General features: G+C 35.6%; 1 pseudogene; it reads left to right on the forward strand.

The window, feature by feature from the left end:
* The first annotated feature begins 5,865 nt into the window (after positions 1–5,865).
* The window catches only part of LOC113624526 (40S ribosomal protein S2 pseudogene), a 43,547-nt pseudogene continuing 30,894 nt past the window's right edge, over positions 5,866–18,518 (forward strand).

Here is an 18,518-nt window from a genome sequence, read left to right on the forward strand (position 1 = left end):
AATAAGATTTGTACAACCAACCCTCCTCACCTGTCCCCAAAATAATGAAAACATCATTCCTCAACTAGGACCACACTAAAAATAATTCTAAATATGAGAAGAAACTAAAACAAAAACATGTTTTGAATGGCCATTTAATATTAATCTCACAGTTAAAGAAAAGATGTCTTTTAGACATGTGTAATGTCCACAGAGGACATTAGAAAATTAGGGAAAAAACAACATAGGTAAACTATGAAGGGGTGAAACCATATTGGTGGATTTTCATGTCTTCTTCAATACTGATTCCTTTAAATATTAAGAAAACATAAAAACTCTAAATTGCCACCCTAAATTAGAAATAATCCCAGAAAAGAATCAGGGTTATCTGGAAGCAAAAAAGCAACTTTATTGTTCCCAAGGTTTGCAAACCAGGGATACAAAGGCTTCCTCAGTAACTGAAAGCGTGTTTCTCCTATTTTTCACCCTGTGAAGGGGGTGAAGGATTTTTAAAAGCAAAAACCTCGAAAGTCACAGTTGGGAGACTTGTAAGGAGGTTGGATGGTCCTTGCAGTCTGACCACAAGTCCTTGCAACTAGACCACAAGTTTTTGATGGTTGCCTGTCATCTGAGCTTCTCCTTAGGGACTTTATCCAGGTAGGACCCTTAGCAGCATCATCAGAAGTCCTTATAGTATTTGTTCATGGTTTTTTGTAAGAACACAGGGTACGTGACTGAAGTCCAGGTGTGTCATGACTGCCTGGCTCCATTTTGGGTCGCTTTTGGCCACACCGGGTTAATTTTCTATGTTCTTTCCATAGGGCATTTCTCTCATTTTTACCTTTCTTTAGGGGATTTTATTTTATTTTTACAAAGTAGAATAATTTTGAAGTATATTGCTAACGGGTGTTCAGTGTAATATTTTGGACCTAGCTGTATATTTTTTTTCCGTATACTTTTTTCTGTTTGTAACTACCAAAAAAAATAAAAATAAAAACACAATTTAAAATGTAGGCTTTCATGTTGGTTACACTGACCATATTTTTAGGTAATTTGTGGATTCCTAATGAATGGCCTGAGAAATGGCATTGCTAATGGATTTATGCTGATTTTGCTTATTGTATTGTAGATCTAATAAACCAGGCTCAGATCACAGAATTGTAGATCTGTGAAGAACTCTCTCAACAATGCTTTTATTTTACAAATGAGAAATCTTTAAGTACAGAAAGGTCACTCAGAAACCTTTAAAAACATAAGTGAATTATTTGCCTTTGTAGCAAAACTGGAAGAAAATTCCAAGTCTCCTGACTTCAATCCAGAGTTACTTCTTCAGGCCATGCTGCCTTTCTGTGTGAAGAATAATTGATTCACTCTCAGAGTAATAGATTTCTTTAGCAACGATTTGGAAAACAATATGAATCCTAAGGAAAACAAGTGAATGTTGATCTTATCTGCATTTGGATAAGCGGCATTGTACTTAGAGGTAGAGGATATTATATGTTGATACAGAAAAATGGATTTCTAAGACCATTAAGGAATGACTCAAAGAGCATGTCACTTATTGGATTCTTTTATTGGTTTTGTCTGTGAGTACAAATGAAGTATTGTTCCAAAGAAGCCATATCAGAAATGAGGAAAGATCTCCAGCAAGGACAGATACTTTTAAATAAGACTGATATTGTTTTGTGTCAGAACTCTTAAGAATAGCACAAAAATGAAAACCTCAGCTCTAAACCTAAAGCATGTTCCCTCTCCACCAGTAACACAATTTGAGTTGTGTGCCGTGTTTGCATTTGGCTGACTGTGCTGGTTCAGTCCATTTTTGCCCTCCTTCTCTTCAATATAATTAAATCAAATTTGTATGCTGAGTCTGTGATGACTAAGTCTGGCTGTTCGCTGCCAGTAAAATGTTTTGCTCTCTACATTTCATGCTGGTTCTCTTTCTATTAACAAAAATGGAATTTTCAGGCTTCATTACAAGATTAAACTTCTGATAGAATTAAAGATTATTGATTCTTTCTTACCAGTTCCAAAGCAATTTTCCTCTAGGGACCTACCACCCTGAAAACAAGAACCCTAAAACACAATTTCTCCAGGGATACATTTTTTTCTGCTCAGCAGGGAATAGTTTGGTAGTATATTATCAAACTTGGTAGAGGAGTTAAACAATGTAAAATAGAATGATTTGAAATGAATGAAAAAATCTAATATAATCGTGTGTATAACCACCTCAAAATACTTATGAGATGAGCTGCACCTCGTTACCTGTGACTTCAGAGACACAATTGTTTAAGATTTTTATAAAATAACACAGAATGCTGTCCCTTTTAAAACAATAATTGTTTTCTTTTGCCTTTTGAAATTGAAGATGTACTGTAAATTTTCAAGAGGCTAAAAGACTGGTTCCCTTCTCCCTCAATGCAAATATGTTAAGATAGTGTTAATTTTCTTGTTTACACAAGAATTAAGTTTTCAGTCTATTTTTTGTCATGTCAGTAATAGCCACTGATGATAATAAAAGCAATAACTAAATAACTAGATAAATAAATGAAATACTGTTGTCTCTCCTTTCTCTTGTTATTTTGTTCTTTCTTTTCATTTTCCTGTTTATATGAATGAAAAGAGACAGCCTGATCTCTTTTTCAAGGGAATGTTTTAAAATTTCATGCTTAAAACTATGTCTGGAGAAGACCTTTTTTTATCTTACTTAGCTTGAGAAAAGAGTGTTTGCTAATCTAAATGGAGAATGTTTATTTCTTATTGTATAATTTCAGTTGAGTGATTTTCTCAAAAAGCTTAATATTGGGCCTAAGAATTGCCATTAGATCAGAGAACTATATGCAGATAACTGAAGACATTCCTCCCCAGCCATCTTCATTTAAGCTTCTTCTTATCAAAGAATAAAGAGCCAACTTAGACCATTATCTGTTATATGTATTCACTGTACATAGAATGCTTTGTTAAACCTCACAATCTGAGGTCAAACTATATATGAAAATGAAATGATTTTGTATATAAGAATGCTCTAAAGAATCTACACAAACAGCTAGTGGAGTTAATAATCAAGTTCATCAATGTGGTAAGATATAAGATCAATAAACAATAACAACAACAACAAACACCCACATTTTGTCTGTAAGATAATTGAAAACTAAGGCTGGATTGGGCATGAAATTAAGCTAAAGCCACACAGTAGTACATTGCAGAATGGAGTTCTGAGTTCAAATCAGTCTGACTTTAATACACGTTTTTTTTCCACCCTCCCTCCAACTATCTCACAATTTCTTCTGTGTTCAATTCAATGACTCAATGAATATTTTGAAATAAATGGAAGAATTTTATTAAATAAAAATTACCCCACTTCTGGGCTTCCCTGGTGGTGCAGTGGTTGAGAATCTGCCTGCCAATGCAGGGGACACGGGTTCAAACCCTCGTCTTGGAAGATCCCACATGCCACGGAGCAACTAGGCCCATGAGGCACAACTACTGAGCCTGCACATCTGGAGCTTGTGCTCCGCAACAACAGAGGCCGCGACAGTGAGAGGCCCGTGCGCCGTGATGAAGAGTGGCCCCTGCTTGCCGCAACTAGAGAAAGCCCTCACAAAGAAACGAAGACACAACACAACCGAAAAAAAAAATAAAAAATAAATAGTGTTCCCTTAAAAAAAAAAAATTACCCCACTTAAAACATTTGTATGCCATTATAATAAAAAGAAATTTCCATTTATTCATTGTCTGGATCAAAAAAAAAATTGGAACTCTCTTTGAGGCTAATAGCATAATAAGGGTTGCCTTTTGACCTGTATGACACTAAAGATATACAGCAAACTCTAAACAAGGCTTTATCCCCTTGGGACTCAAGGGATGCTGGCTGCAGTTTATCTCTCAGATTTGGCAGCAACTCTGGTACTGTAACTCTAGGGCAGGCTCTCATTGCTTTTCCTTACCTTTGATTTCTGGTCTTGCTGTCTCTGCTGTGAGTTAGCAGAAGGATGTTATTGCATTAAAGGTGGAGAACTTGAGCTAGGCTGGAAGAAAGTTGAGTTGTAAACATTCTTGGAGTCAAGAGGAGTTTTGTAGCCAGGTCCTAAAGATAATAGTGAGAAAGAGTCAGGAGAAAGTAAAACCAGTCTCTGGGAAGCATAATGGGAGGACAGGAAGGAGGGGTAGGGAATCCAGGATTGGAAACTAAGGTATTATTATAGCTCAACTACTCACTGTATGTGCATCTCTGGTTCTGAAGGCTAAAAAGATAAAAATAAATTTCACTAAAATTTTATCAATGCATACTATGATCAAGCAAAATAATGATCTCTCTCCCTTAAAAAAACAGTATGTCACTTATTACATGTCCTAGGGATTTAAAAGGTCTGGCTTCTACATCTCCCAGCCATCAGTTGTTTGTAATGGCTTAGTAAAGGAAATAATTTTGTTTTAGTTTACTAGATTTATGCATTCACTCTCTCTTAGCTGAAATGAAGGGTGGAATTTGAATTCTAAAAACATGCACTTCGTTCCACAAAGTAAGTTAATTTTCAAGTTCATCAGATGTGTATTTATATGGTGATTGTATCTGTCACATAAACATTTTGTCAATCACTGCCTTCCTTCTGTTCTGATACACTATAAATTCCATCTAAAATGTGACGAATACTTTGCTTGTTCTAAGTATAAATTGATTGTGACAATGACAAGCATTTTGCCAAATCGCATATGCTCTATTATTATGTTGAACTAACCAAAGTAATCATTGAAGTTTTAAATTAAAAAAAATGTATATCTAGGTCAAAATTAAATCATGAAATGATTTTGCTTTTGCCCTTTAAATTCTTTTATCTTTTGAATAAACACTGCCTAAAACAACTATAAATATATAAACTAACCCAAGATCTTAAATTATAAAACAAATCAGAATGTGTGAAATAGCAATAGAATCTAATGAATAAATCAAGTTATCCTTCCTTTTTTTGTACTGGTATTTTGCTTGGTTATACTATGTATGAAAGAGATGAACTTTTTCCTTTAAAAGATAATGGCACATCACTTGGCAGTCATCACAGTAATAATTCCTTTGAGCAAAAATCACCAGTGAATGATAAAATTAGTGAGCAAAAGTTGAAGTGAAATTAGAATATTTATATGGTCTCAAAGTATCTCTGCTTAAGTACTTATTAATTACAAGAGTATAAATATTAACTTTACAGTGGAGAAACCTAGCAGGCACAGCCTTAACCAAGTGATCAACATTAACATCACCTTAATGGGACAAATTAACATTATATGCCTCTTGACATGATACACTGAGAGGAACACCTATTATTTCTTTGGTATTATTGCCAAAAGTATATAACCTGAATCTATGAAAAACATCAGACAGGCCCACACTGAGGGACATTCTACAAAGTAACTAGCCTTAACTCTTCACAACTGTTAAACCAAAAGCAACCCTGAGGACCTGTTCTATATTTAGCAAACATGGAATTAAATATGTGTGTTGCTATATTGGATCATGAACAGAAACAGACATCAATATGTAATTTTATGACTTTGACCATCATATTTTTTTTATATAAGAGAAGATCATTTATCTTAGAAAATATACAGTGAAGTATTTAGAGCTAAAAGGACATATCCTTGTAAATTATGCTCAATATTTCCAAGAAAAAGTAAAGAATGAAAGAGAATAAAGCAAGTGTGTGAAATGTAAATATATGAGGATTTGAGAAAGCTATGTGAAAACTGTTTGAGTTTTTTGCAACTTTTCTTGTAAGTCAGATTTTATTACAAAAACGTTTAAAAAATAGAGTACTGGCAAAAAATTTGGAATTTTGAGATGATGTCAAAGGGAAGAGAACAAATAATTAAAATTTTCTGAGTCCCCAGTGAATGCCTGGAGTGTCCGAGCCTGCCTCCTGGGTTTCAGCAGCAGTGAACCGGGCAGCGGATTTCAGATACTCAGACTCCACCTTTACTTTCACCTGCGTTGGCGACCCCAAAAGTGACTCTCAAGGCTATTGGAGCTGCTACACCAGGCAAGACCTTCAAGATAGCAAGAGAGTAAGACTTGGAGATCACCTTCCTCCCCACAAATACATCAGAAATATATCTACATGTGGAATAACTCCTACAGAACACCTACTGAACGGTGGCAGAAGACCTCAGATTTCCCAAAAGGCAAGAAACTCACCACATGTCTGGGTAGGGCAAAATAAAAAAAAGAAAAAAACAGAGACAAAAGCATAGGGACGGGACCTGCATCAGTGGGAGGGAGCTGTTAAGGAGGAAAGGTTTCCACACACTAGGAAGCCCCTTCACTGGTGGAGATAAGGTAGGGGGGGAAGCTTCAGAGCCATGGAGGAAAGCTCAGCAGCAGGGGTGCAGACGGCAAAACGGAGAGATTCTCACACAGAGGATTCGTGCTGACCAGCACTCACCAGCCCGAGAGGCTTGTCTGCTCACCCGCCGGGGCAAGCAGGGGCTGGGAGCTGAGGCTCTGTCTTCGGAGGTCGGATCCCAGGGAGAGGACTGGGGTTGGCTGTGCGAACACAGCCTGAAGAGGGCTAATGCACCACAGCTAGCCAGGAGGGAGTCTGGGAAAATGTTTGGAACTGCCTAAGAGGCAACAGACCATTGTCTTGGGGTGCGTGAGGAGAGGGGACTCAGAGCACCGCCTAAACGAGCTCCAGAGAGGGGCACGAGCTGCGGCTATCAGCACAGACACCAGAGACGGGCATGAGATGCTAAGTCTGCTGCTGACGCCACCAAGAAGCCTGTGTTCAAGTGCAGGTCTTCTCTACACCTCCGCTCCCGGGAACCTGTGCAGCCCACCACTGCCAGGGTCCCATGATCCAGGGATAACTTCCCTGGGAGAACACACAGCATGCGTCAGGCTGGTGCAATGTCATGCTGGGTTCTGTTGTTGCAGGCTCACCCTGCATCTGTACCCCTCCCTCCCCCCAGCCTGAGTGAGCCAGAGCCCCATAATAAGCTGTTACTTTAACCCCATCCTGTCTGAGAGAAAAACAGACGCCCTCAGGTGACCTACACGCAGAGGTGGTGCCAAATTCAAAGCTGAAACCCGGGAGTTGTGTGAACAAAGAAGAGAAAGGGAAATCGCTCCCCACAGCCTCAGGAGCAGTGGATTAAATCTCCAGAGTCAACTTGATGTACACTGCATCTCTGGAATACCTGAATAGAGAAGAAATAATCCCAAATTGAGGGGGTGGACTTTGGGAGCAATTATATATATGTGTGTGTATATATATATATATTTTTTTTTTCCTTTTTTTCTTTTTCTGAGTTGTATGTGTACACTTCTGTGCATGATTTTGTCTGTATAGCTTTGCTTTTACCATTTGTCCTAGGGTTCTGTCTGTCCTATTTTTTTCTTTTTTTTGTATAGATTTAGTGCTTGTTATCATTGGTGGATTTGTTTTTTGGTTTGGTGGCTCTCTTCTTTCTTTCATTCTTTTTTTTTTTTTTACTTTTTACTATTTTTAATAATTATTTTTTATTTTAATAACTTTCTAAATTTTATTCTGAGCTATGTGGTGCTCTGGCTAGGTGTCAGACCTGTCCCTCTGAAGTGGAGGAGCTGAGTTCATGACAGTCATCCACCAGAGACCTCCCAGCTCCACATAATAACAAATGGCAAAGATCTCTCAGAGAGCTCCATCTCAATGCCAATATCCAACTCCACTCAAGGATCAGCAAGCTATAGTGTTGGACACCCTAGGCCAACAACTAGCAACACAGGAAAACAACGCCACTCATTAGCATGAAGGCTGCCTAAAATCATAATAAGGTCACAGACACCCCAAAACACACCAATGAATATGGACCTGACCACCAGAAAGACAAGATCCAGCCTCATCCACCAGAACACAGGCACTAGTCCATTCCGCCAGGAGGCCTATAAAACCCACTGAATCAATCTTAGCCACTGGGAGCAGACATGAAAAACAACAAGAACTATGACCTTGCAGGAAAAGGAGACCCCCAAAACAGTAAGTTAAGCAAAATGAGAGGACAGAGAAACACACAGCAGATGAAGGAGCAGATAAAAACCCACCAGACTGAACAAATGAAGAGGAAATAGGCAGTCTACCTGAAAAAGAATTCAGAATAATGATAGTAAAGATGATCCAAAATCTTGGAAATAGAATAGAGAAAATTCAAGAAACATTTAACAAGGAGCTAGAACTAAAGATGAAACAAGCAATGATGAACAACACAATAAATGAAATTAAAAATTCTCTAGAAGGAGTCAATAGTCGAACAACTGAGGAAGAAAGGATAAGTAACCTGGAAGATAAAATAGTGGAAAAACTACAGCAGAGCAGAATAAATAAAAAAGATTGAAAAGAATTGAGAATAGTCTCAGAGATCTCTGGGATAACATTAAATGAACCAACATTCAAAATATAGGGGTCCCATAAGAAGAAGAGTAAAAGAAAGGGACTGAGAAAATATTTGAAGAGATTATAGTTGAAAACATCCCTAATATGGGAAAGGAAATACTTAATCAAGTCCAGGAAGCACAGAGTCTCATACAGGATAAATCCAAGGGGAAACAGGCCAAGAGTCATATTAATCAAACTATCAAAAATTAAATACAAAGATAAATATCAAAAGCAGCAAGGGAAAAATAACATACAAGGGAATCCCCATAATGTTAACAGCTGATCTTTCAGCAGAAACTCTGCAAGCCAGAAGGGACTGGCAGCACATATTTAAAGTGATGAAAGGGAAAAACCTACAACCAAGATTACTCTACTCAGCAAGGATCTCATTCCAATTTGATGGATAAATTAAAATCTTTACAGAAAAGCAAAAGCTAAAAGAATTCAGCACCACCAAACCAGCCTTACAACAAATGCTAAAGAAACTTCTCTAGGCAGGAAACACAAGCGAAGGAAAAGACCTACAATAACAAAACCAAAACAATTAGGAAAATGGTAATAAGACCATACATATCGATAACTACCTTAAATGTAAATGGATTAAATGTTCCAGCCAAAAGACATAGACTGGCTGAATGGACAAAAAAACAGCAGCCATATATATTCTGTCTAAAAGAGACCAACTGCAGACCTAAGGATATATACAGACTGAAAGTGAGGGGATGGGAAAAGATATTCTATGAAAATGGAAATCAAAAGGAAGCTGAATTAGCAATTCTCATATGAGACAAAATAGATTTTAAAACAAAGACTATTACCTGAGACAAAGAAGAACATTACATAATGATCAAGGGATCAATCCAAGAAGATATAACAATTGTAAATATTTATGCACCCAACATAGGAGCACCTCAATACATAAGGCAAATGCTAACAGCCATAAAAGGGAAAATTGACAGTAAAACAATCAGAGTAGGGGACTTTAACACCCCACATTCACCAATGGAGAGATCATCCAAAATGAAAATAAATAAGGAAACACACACTTTAAATTATATACTAAACAAGATGGACTTAGTTAATATTTATAGGACATTCCATCCAAAAACAACTGAATACCTTTCTTCTCAAGTGCTCATGGAAAATTCTCCAGGATAGACAATAACTTGGGTCACAAATCAAGCCTTGGTAAATTTAAGAAAATTGAAATTGTATCAAGTATCTTTTTTTGACAACAATGTATGAGACTAGACATCAATTACAGGAAAAAATTTGGAAAAAACACAAACACATGGAGGCTAAACAATACACTACTTAATAACCAGGAGATTACTGAAGAAATCAAAGAGGAAATCAAAAAATACCTAGAAACAAATGACAATGAAAACACGACCCAAAACCTATGTGATGCAGCAAAAGCAGTTCTAAGAGGGAACTTTATAGCAATACAATCATACCTTAAGAAACAAGAAACATCTCAAATAAAAAAAATAAACTTACACCTAAAGCAATTAAAGAAAGAAGAGCAAAACAACCCCTAAAGATAGCAGAAGGAAAGAAATCATAGAGGTCAGATCAGAAATAATTGAAAAATAAATGAAGGAAACAAGGGCAAAGATCAATAAAACTAAAAGCTGGTTCTTTGAGAAGATAAAGAAAATTAATAAACCATTAGCCAGACTCATCAAGGAAAAAAGGGAGAAGACTCAAATCAATAGAATTAGAAATTAAAAAGGAGAAGTAACAACTGACCCTGCAGAAATACAAAGGATCATGAGAGATTACTACAAGGAACTATATGCCAGTAAAATGGACAACCTTGAAGTAATGGACAAATTCTTAGAAAAGAACAACCTTACGAGACTGAACCAAGAAGAAATAGAAAATATAAACAGAGCAATCACAAGCACTTAAATTGAAGCTGAGATTAAAAATCTTCCAACAAATAAAAGCCCAGGATGAGATGGCTTCACAGGAGAATTCTATCAAACATTTAGAGAAAAGCTAACAACACCTATCCTTCTCAAACTCTTCCAAAATATAGTAGAGGGAGGAACACTCACAAACTCATTCTACAAGGCCACCATCACCCCGATACCAAAACCACACAAAGATGTCACAAAGAAAGAAAACTACAGACTAATATCACTGATGAACATAAATGCAAAGATCTTCAACAGAATACTAACAAACAGAATCCAACAACACATTAAAAGGATCATACACCATGATAAGTGGTTTTTTTTTCCCAGAAACACAAGGATTCTTCAGTATATGCAAATCAATCCATGTGCTACACCATATTAACAAACTGAAAAATAAAAACCATATGATCATCTCAATAGATGCTGAAAAACTTCCAACAAAATTCAACACTCATTTATCATAAAAACCCTCCAGAAAGTAGTCAAAGGGGGAACTTACCTCAACATAATAAAGGCCATATATGACAAACCCACAGCCAGCATTGTCCTCAGTGGTGAAAAACTGAAACCATTTACACTAAGATCAGGAACAAGACAAGGTTGCTCACTCTCACCACTATTTTTCAACACTGTTTTGGAAGGTTTAGCCACAGCAATCAGTGAAGAAAAATAAATAAAAGGAATCCAAATTGGAAAAGAAAACTGTCACTGTTTGCAGATGACATGATACTGTACATAGAGAAACCTAACATTGCTACCAGATAACTACTAGAGCTAATCAATGAATTTGGTAAAGTAGCAAGATACAAAATTATAGCACAGAAGTGTCATGCATTCTTATACACTAATGACAAAAAATCTGAATGAGAAATTAAGGAAACACTCCCACTTATCCCTGAAACAAAAAGAATAAATACCTAAGGATAAACCTACCTAAGGAGACAAAAGACCTGTATACAGAAAAGTATAAGACACTGATGAAAGTAATTAAAGATTATACGAACAGATGGGGAGATATACCATGTTCTTGGATTGGAATAATCAATATTTTGAAAATGACTCTACTACCCAAAGCAATCTACAGATTCAATGCTATCCCTATCAAACTACCAATGGCATTTTTCACAGAAGTAGAAGAAAAAATTGCACAATTGTATGGAAACACAAAAGACCCCAAATAGCCAAAGCAATCTTGAGAAAGAAGAAGGAGCTGGAGGAATCAGGCTCCCTGACTTCAGACTATACTACAAAGCTACAGTAATCAAGACAGTATGGTATTGGCACAAAAACAGAAATATAGATCAATGGGACAAGATAGAAAGCCCAGAGATAAACCCACACACATATGGTCACCTTGTCTTTGATAAAGAAAGTAAGAATATACAATGGAGAAAAGATAGCCATTTCAATAAGTGGTGCTGGGAAAATTGGACAGCTACGGGTAAAAGAATGTAATTACAATATTCCCTAACACCATACACAAAAATAAAGTCAAAATGTATTAAAGACCTAAATGTAAAGTTAAACACTATAAAACCCTTAGAGGAAAACACAGGCGGAACTATCTATGTCATAAATCACAGCAATATCCTTTTTGACCCACGTCCTACAGAAATGGAAATAAAAACAAATATAAACAAATGGAACCTAATGAAACTTAAAAGCTTTTGTACAGCAAAGGAAACAATAAACAAGACCAAAATACAGCCCTCAGAATGGGAGAAAATATTTGCAAATGAAGCAACTGACAAAGGATTAATCTCTAAAATTTACAAGCAGCTCATGAAGTTCAATGTCAAAAACACAAACGACCCAATCCAAAAATGGGCAGAAGACCTAAATAGAGATTTCTCCAAAGAAATATACAGATGTCAACAAAAGCATGAAAGAATGCTCAACATCATTAGTCATTAGAGAAATTCAAATCAGAACTAAAATGAGCTATCATCTCACACTTGTCAGTATGGCCATCATCAAAAAATCTACAAACACTAAATGCTGGAGACAGTGTGGAGATAAGGGAACCCTCTTGCACTGTTGGTGGAAATATAAATTGATACAGCCACTATGGAGAACAGTATGGAGTTTCCTTAAAAAAAACTAAAAATAGAAGTACCATATGACCCAACAATCCCACTATTGGGCATATACCTGGAGTAAATCACAATTCAAAAAGTGTCATGTACCACAATGTTCATTGCAGCTCTATTTACAATAGCCAGGACATGGGAGCAACCTAGCTATCCATCAACAGGTGAATGGATAAAGAAGATGTGGCACATATGTACAATGGAATATTACTCAGCCATAAAAAGAAACATAAATGAATTAATTGTAGTGAGGTGGATGGACCTACAGTCTGTCATACTGTATGAAGTAAGTCAGAATGAGAAAAACAATATTGTATGCTATCACATATATACGGAATCTAAAAAGAAAGAAAAAAATGGTTCTGAAGAACCTAGGGACAGGATGGGAATAAAGATGCAGACCTACTAGAGAGTGGACTTGAGGACATGGGGGTGGGGGAAGGGTAAGCTGGGATAAAATGAGAGAGTGTCATGGACATATATATACTACCAAATGTAAGTCAATAGCTAGTGGGAAGCAGCCGCATAGAACAGGGAGATCAGCTTGGTTCTTTGTGACCACCTGGAGTGATGGGATAGGGAGGGTGGGAGGGAGACGCAAGAGTGAGTGGATATGCAGATATAGGTATATGTAAAACTGATTCACTTTGCAATACAGAAGAAACTAACACACCACAGTAAAGTGATTATACTCCAATAAAGATGTTATTTATTTATTTTTTTCTATAAAGAAAAGCCCAAGCCTAGATAATGCCACTGGTGAATTCTTCCCAAAATTTAAAGAGAACTAAAACCAATCCTCCACAAACTCTTACAAAAATAAAACTAAAAAAAGAAGGACTGTTTCTCTTCTCATTCCATCTGTCCATTATTACCCTGATTTCAAAACTATACAAATATATCACAAGAAAAGAATATTACAGAACAATATTTCTTATGAATACTGACACTAAAATTTCCAATAAATAGTAGCAAGCCTAGTCCAGCAACATATTAAAAAACAACAAAAAAAAATGATAACACAATGCCCAAGTTGAGACTTATTCCAGAAATGTAACTTTGGTTCAAAATACAAAAAAAATAATCAGTGTATTATAATATATTAATAGAATACAGGAGAAAAACACATAGTCATCTTAGTAGAGCAAGAAAAACAACTGATAAAATTCAGGATATAACATTTTAACAAACTAAGAATAGAAGGAGACTTCCTTAAGGTGATAAAAGGAATTTATTACAAAAGCTTACTGCTAACTTCATTCTTAATGGTAAAATATTCAATACTTTTCCCCAAGATAAAGAACAAGACAAAGAAATTTGCTAATGTCATTTTACTCAGTATAGAGATTATAGACTAGTTAATTAGGCAAGAAATTGAAGTGAAAAACCTTCAGCTTGGAAAGAAAAAAGTAAAACTACCTCTATTTGCAGATGACATGATCTTGTATATAGAAAACCCTAAGAAATACACATAGACATGTACACACACAAGTATGATGATTAAGTGAATTCAGCAATGTTGCAAGTTACAAAATTAAATAAAATAATTAAATGTACTTCTAAATACTAGCAATGAACAATTCAGAAATTAATAGAGTACTTCCATACAACAAATAAAATACTTAAAAATTAAATTAACAAAGAAATGCAACACTCGTGCAGTGTAAACTATAAAACATTAATGAGGGAAATTAGAGAAGACCTGTATAAATAAAAGATATCTTGTGTTCATGGATTAGAAGACAATATCGTTAAGATGATTGCAATAATTTCTAAATTGTGCTATAGATTAGACATCATTTCTACAAAATCCTAGCTAGTTTTTTTTTTTTTTTTTTGCAGTAATTGGTAAGCTGACCCTAAAATTCATATAGAAATTCAAGGCATTCAGAATAGCCAAAATAAGCTTGAAACAGAGGAAGAAAGTTAAAATACTCATACTTCCCAATTTTAAAATTTACTACAAAGCTACTGTAAACAAGACAATGTGGTGCTGGCATAAGCATAGACATATTAGACCATTTGAAAAGAATTATGTGTCTATAAGTAAACACAATCATTTATCACCAATAGATTTTCACCAAGGTGTCAAGATAATAAAGCAAAGGAGAAAGAGTCTTTTTAACAAATGGCACTGGGACATCTGAATATCTCCATACAAAGAGTAAAATTAGTTCTCTATCTTACAGCATTTATAAAAGGTAGATCAAAATGTATCAAAGAACCAAATATAAGTGATAAAATTATAAAAAAAGGAAAACACGTAAACTTTTGTGACCTGGGATTAGGCAACAGTTTCTTGTAAGTGAAATCAAAGTACAATTAACAAAAGAAAAAAAATACATAATTGACTTTATCAAAATTAAAACCTTTTGTACTTCAAAGGACACTATCAAAAAAACTGAAAAGACAATCTGCATAATGGGAGAATAAATTTGCAAATCATATATCTAATAAAGGTCCCCTATCCAGAATACAAAAGTAATTCTTTCAACTTAACAATAAAAAGACAAATAACCCAGTTTTGTTCTTTTATTGAGTTGAGTTGTAAGAGTTCTTTATATATTTCTGGAGACAATGAGTAGTGACCTTGAGCATCTTTTGTGTATATATTATTCATCTGTATATCTTCTTTGAAGAAATGTCTATTAAAACCCAATAATTAAAAATGGGCAATAGGTTTGAATAAACATTTCTCCAAGGAAGATATCTATATCTATATATCTATATCTATCTATCTATCTATCTATCTATCTATCTATCTATCTATCTATATGTATCTATATCTATATAACCTATGAGCATGTGGAAAGATACTCAGGATCATTAGTCATGAAGAGAATGCAAACCAGAACCACAAAGAGATACTACTTCATAGTCACTAGGATACCTGCAGTCAAACACTAAGTGTAGACGAGGCTATAGAGAAATAGGAATACTCATAAAATGTAAAATGGTTTAATGTCTATGGAAAACAACTGGGCAGTTCCTTAAAAACTTAAACATGGAGGTACCATATGGCTCAGAAGTTTTATACTAGTTTGTATACCCCCACAAAAATCAAACCCACAAAAAATCTGTACATGAATGCTCATAGCAGCATTATTCATAAAAGCAAAACAGTGAAAACAACATAAATACCAATTAACTGATAGCTGGGTAAACAAAATATAATATAGCATATGATGGAATATTACTCAGCCATAAAAAGGAATAGAATACTGATACATGCTACAATATAGACCAACTGGGGAAACACTATGCTAAGTGAAAGAATGACAGAGGAGACCCAACAAGGCCTTGCTTCATGGTACAATTGGGTAGAAAGAATGAAGGTCACAATAACAAACCAATGCAGGAGGAAGGGTGCCTCCTTGACTCAAAAAATTGGGTATATAATGTTTCACAGATCCAACAACACAGCTTCGAGCCTTGGAGCCACAAAGATTTGGGACCTTGGGTCACTCTTGTGTCCTAAATGGACAAGACTCCATCTGTTCAAGCAAGGCCCAGCAGTTTCCCAAAGTAGAATGATAGAGTGGTCAGCAGCCTACCTATGTGTGATTTTCTACTTGAACTTGATATTGGAAGAGAAAAAGTGTAGAATAATGTTCCACATTTGTTGAATAAGAAATGCTCACTACTCTTTGAAGATTTGGGGGCCATTTGTAGAAGGTCTTTTTGCCTATGAAAAATCTCTCAAACTTTTCTGGAAATTTTGCATATTAGACCATTTTGCTATATCTACACATTCTAAATGTAAGCAGGTTGCTACCATATAATAACATCAAGTTATAAAATCACACATTGTAAATGTCCTTCAAAGATCATACAAGAGAAATGTCTTCTCAAAAGAACTTTTGGAAATGAAATTGTTAGAACATCACTACTATAAATAATACCAGAAGCATCATACACAGCTGTGTTCAGTGGGCTGGAAAGGCGGAGTAGTTGTCAATTACAGTCCATGTTTACCTCCACTGGTACTGGTTCCCATGGAGGTTTCTTCTCCTGAGTCTCAGTTTCAGTAAGCCATGACTTCCTGTATTTGCCTGTCTGTCTCTCCAGCCTGGGAGATAGCAGTTGGCCCCGTGTCTTTATCTCTCTTATGAATCCAAGAAGAATTGTTGATTTTTCAGTCTGTTTAGTTTTTTAACTTGTTAGAATGGAATGGTCACTTCTAAGCTCCTTACATGTGGAAACAGAAACTCCAAGTTCTTGACCTTTTATGAATATTTCTAAGAGGTTATATGAATTGAATGCTGAGTAAATGCTTTGAGCTTTAGATCTCAAAACTGTATAAAATAATGACCTAGATAAACTATCCTGTGAAAGCTAATCATATACACTTTACTCTGGTTGACTTAAAATTTTCTGTCTCTTGGAAATGTTCTTCAGTCACCAACATTGTACTTAACAACTTACAGAGCTTGTCTCTAAATTGTTGCATAGTGCATGCACTATGTTGTGATAGACACATAAAGCAGCTGGAATCTTTAAACCAAATGACACAAAAAATGATTCCTCATCTAGAAATTTTGGCAAGTAATTAACTGACTTCTTTGTGGAAATCTCCATCCATCAGCTAGATCTTTTAGAGACCTTGTTGATAGACAGATAAAATAATTTTTCCGAACTCTCAAGAGATAACAAGCATAATTTTTGAGTCAGGAAATAAAGAAATAGGACTTTTCTTGAAGATATGCCATAAGAGAAATATGCATATTCATTAAGATATAGCAGAATTCAGTTTGCCTCTAAAATAAAAGTTTATCTCGGACCATATGAAATTGCCATATCTGACCAGTTTTGACTTATGAAAATGTGTATTTTATGCAAAACCTAAAACATACATAGGAAAGCTAACGTAAAAATTAAAATGTATTTTTCTACTATACCAACAATAAAGCAGTTTCCTGTTAATGTTAGAATCTTCTTAAAATATATTAAATATATTAAAATATATTAACTACTGGATTTTGAAAAATATCATGCACATTAAAAAGAAAAATTGGGTCTTCCCTGGTGGCGCAGTGGTTGAGAGTCCACCTGCCGATACAGGGGACACGGGTTCGTGTCCCGGTCCGGCAAGATCCCACATGCCGTGGAGCGGCTGGGCCCGTGAGCCATGGACGCTGAGCCTGCGCGTCTGGAGCCTGTGCTCCGCAACGGGAGAGGCCACAACAGTAGGAGGACTGCGTACCGCAAAAAAAAAAAAAAAGAAAAGAAAAATTGACAAAGTAAAGATAGACTCTTTAAAGTTATGCAATGGCATTTCCATTTAGCATTTTGACTCTGGGAGAAAGAGTACACAGAGATATAATAGCCACCAGATGATGTTAGTGAGATGAAGGCATTCAAAATAAACTCAGACATAAATAGGTAATCTATGCGTAAGGTATGGGGGCAGAGTGTATGAATGCAATGGAAATCAGCATAACGTTTTCTTACAAAGAGTACAAAATTCCACCATATTGTCTCAGCACACCATAAGCATTACCAAATTTTTTATGGTATTTCTAATTTTAATGTAGTTTTATCGAGAGAAATACACATACATTATTGATTCAGTTGCATGAAGTATCTGAAAAGTGCTTCAAAAGTAGATGTATTTTTTTAAAATTATTTATTGGCAACATATGCACAATTTCTTAGTAAAAAGGTTTCTTAGTAAAAAAAAATGAGGACAACAAGAATGACAATAAGGTAATCTCCAGCTTGAAACGAAGGGTAAAATACAGAGGTAAATTTAACAAAAGTCAACTCATAATGTGCAAAATCAGGTGGCAAGACAATGAGCAAAAGCCCCTACCTGCCACCCCAGACCCAAGATTCCCTAATATCACATTTGTCCTCATGGGAAGCAATGTGGATAACAGACCATGTTCATTGCTTTTTTAATTAAGAAAATTGTGCCAAAGCGTCTGTCGACTTTCTACAAAATAAGCTGTGTATCTGCAAGAAAAGAGAAACAAAAGTCATGTCTGTAGACCATTATCATATCTTTTTGTTTAAGCTAATGTTTAATTTTTTCTTCAATAGAATATTTTGAAACCTTCACCACCCCTGCCAGTTAGAAACCCAAAAGAGACAAGGGGAATACTTGACCAGTCATTTCTGTT

The sequence above is a fragment of the Aethalodelphis obliquidens genome, unplaced genomic scaffold (genome assembly GCF_003676395.1).
Source record: "Aethalodelphis obliquidens isolate GAN/ISIS:26980383/991018 unplaced genomic scaffold, ASM367639v1 scaffold1, whole genome shotgun sequence".
Classification (NCBI taxonomy): domain Eukaryota; kingdom Metazoa; phylum Chordata; class Mammalia; order Artiodactyla; family Delphinidae; genus Aethalodelphis; species Aethalodelphis obliquidens.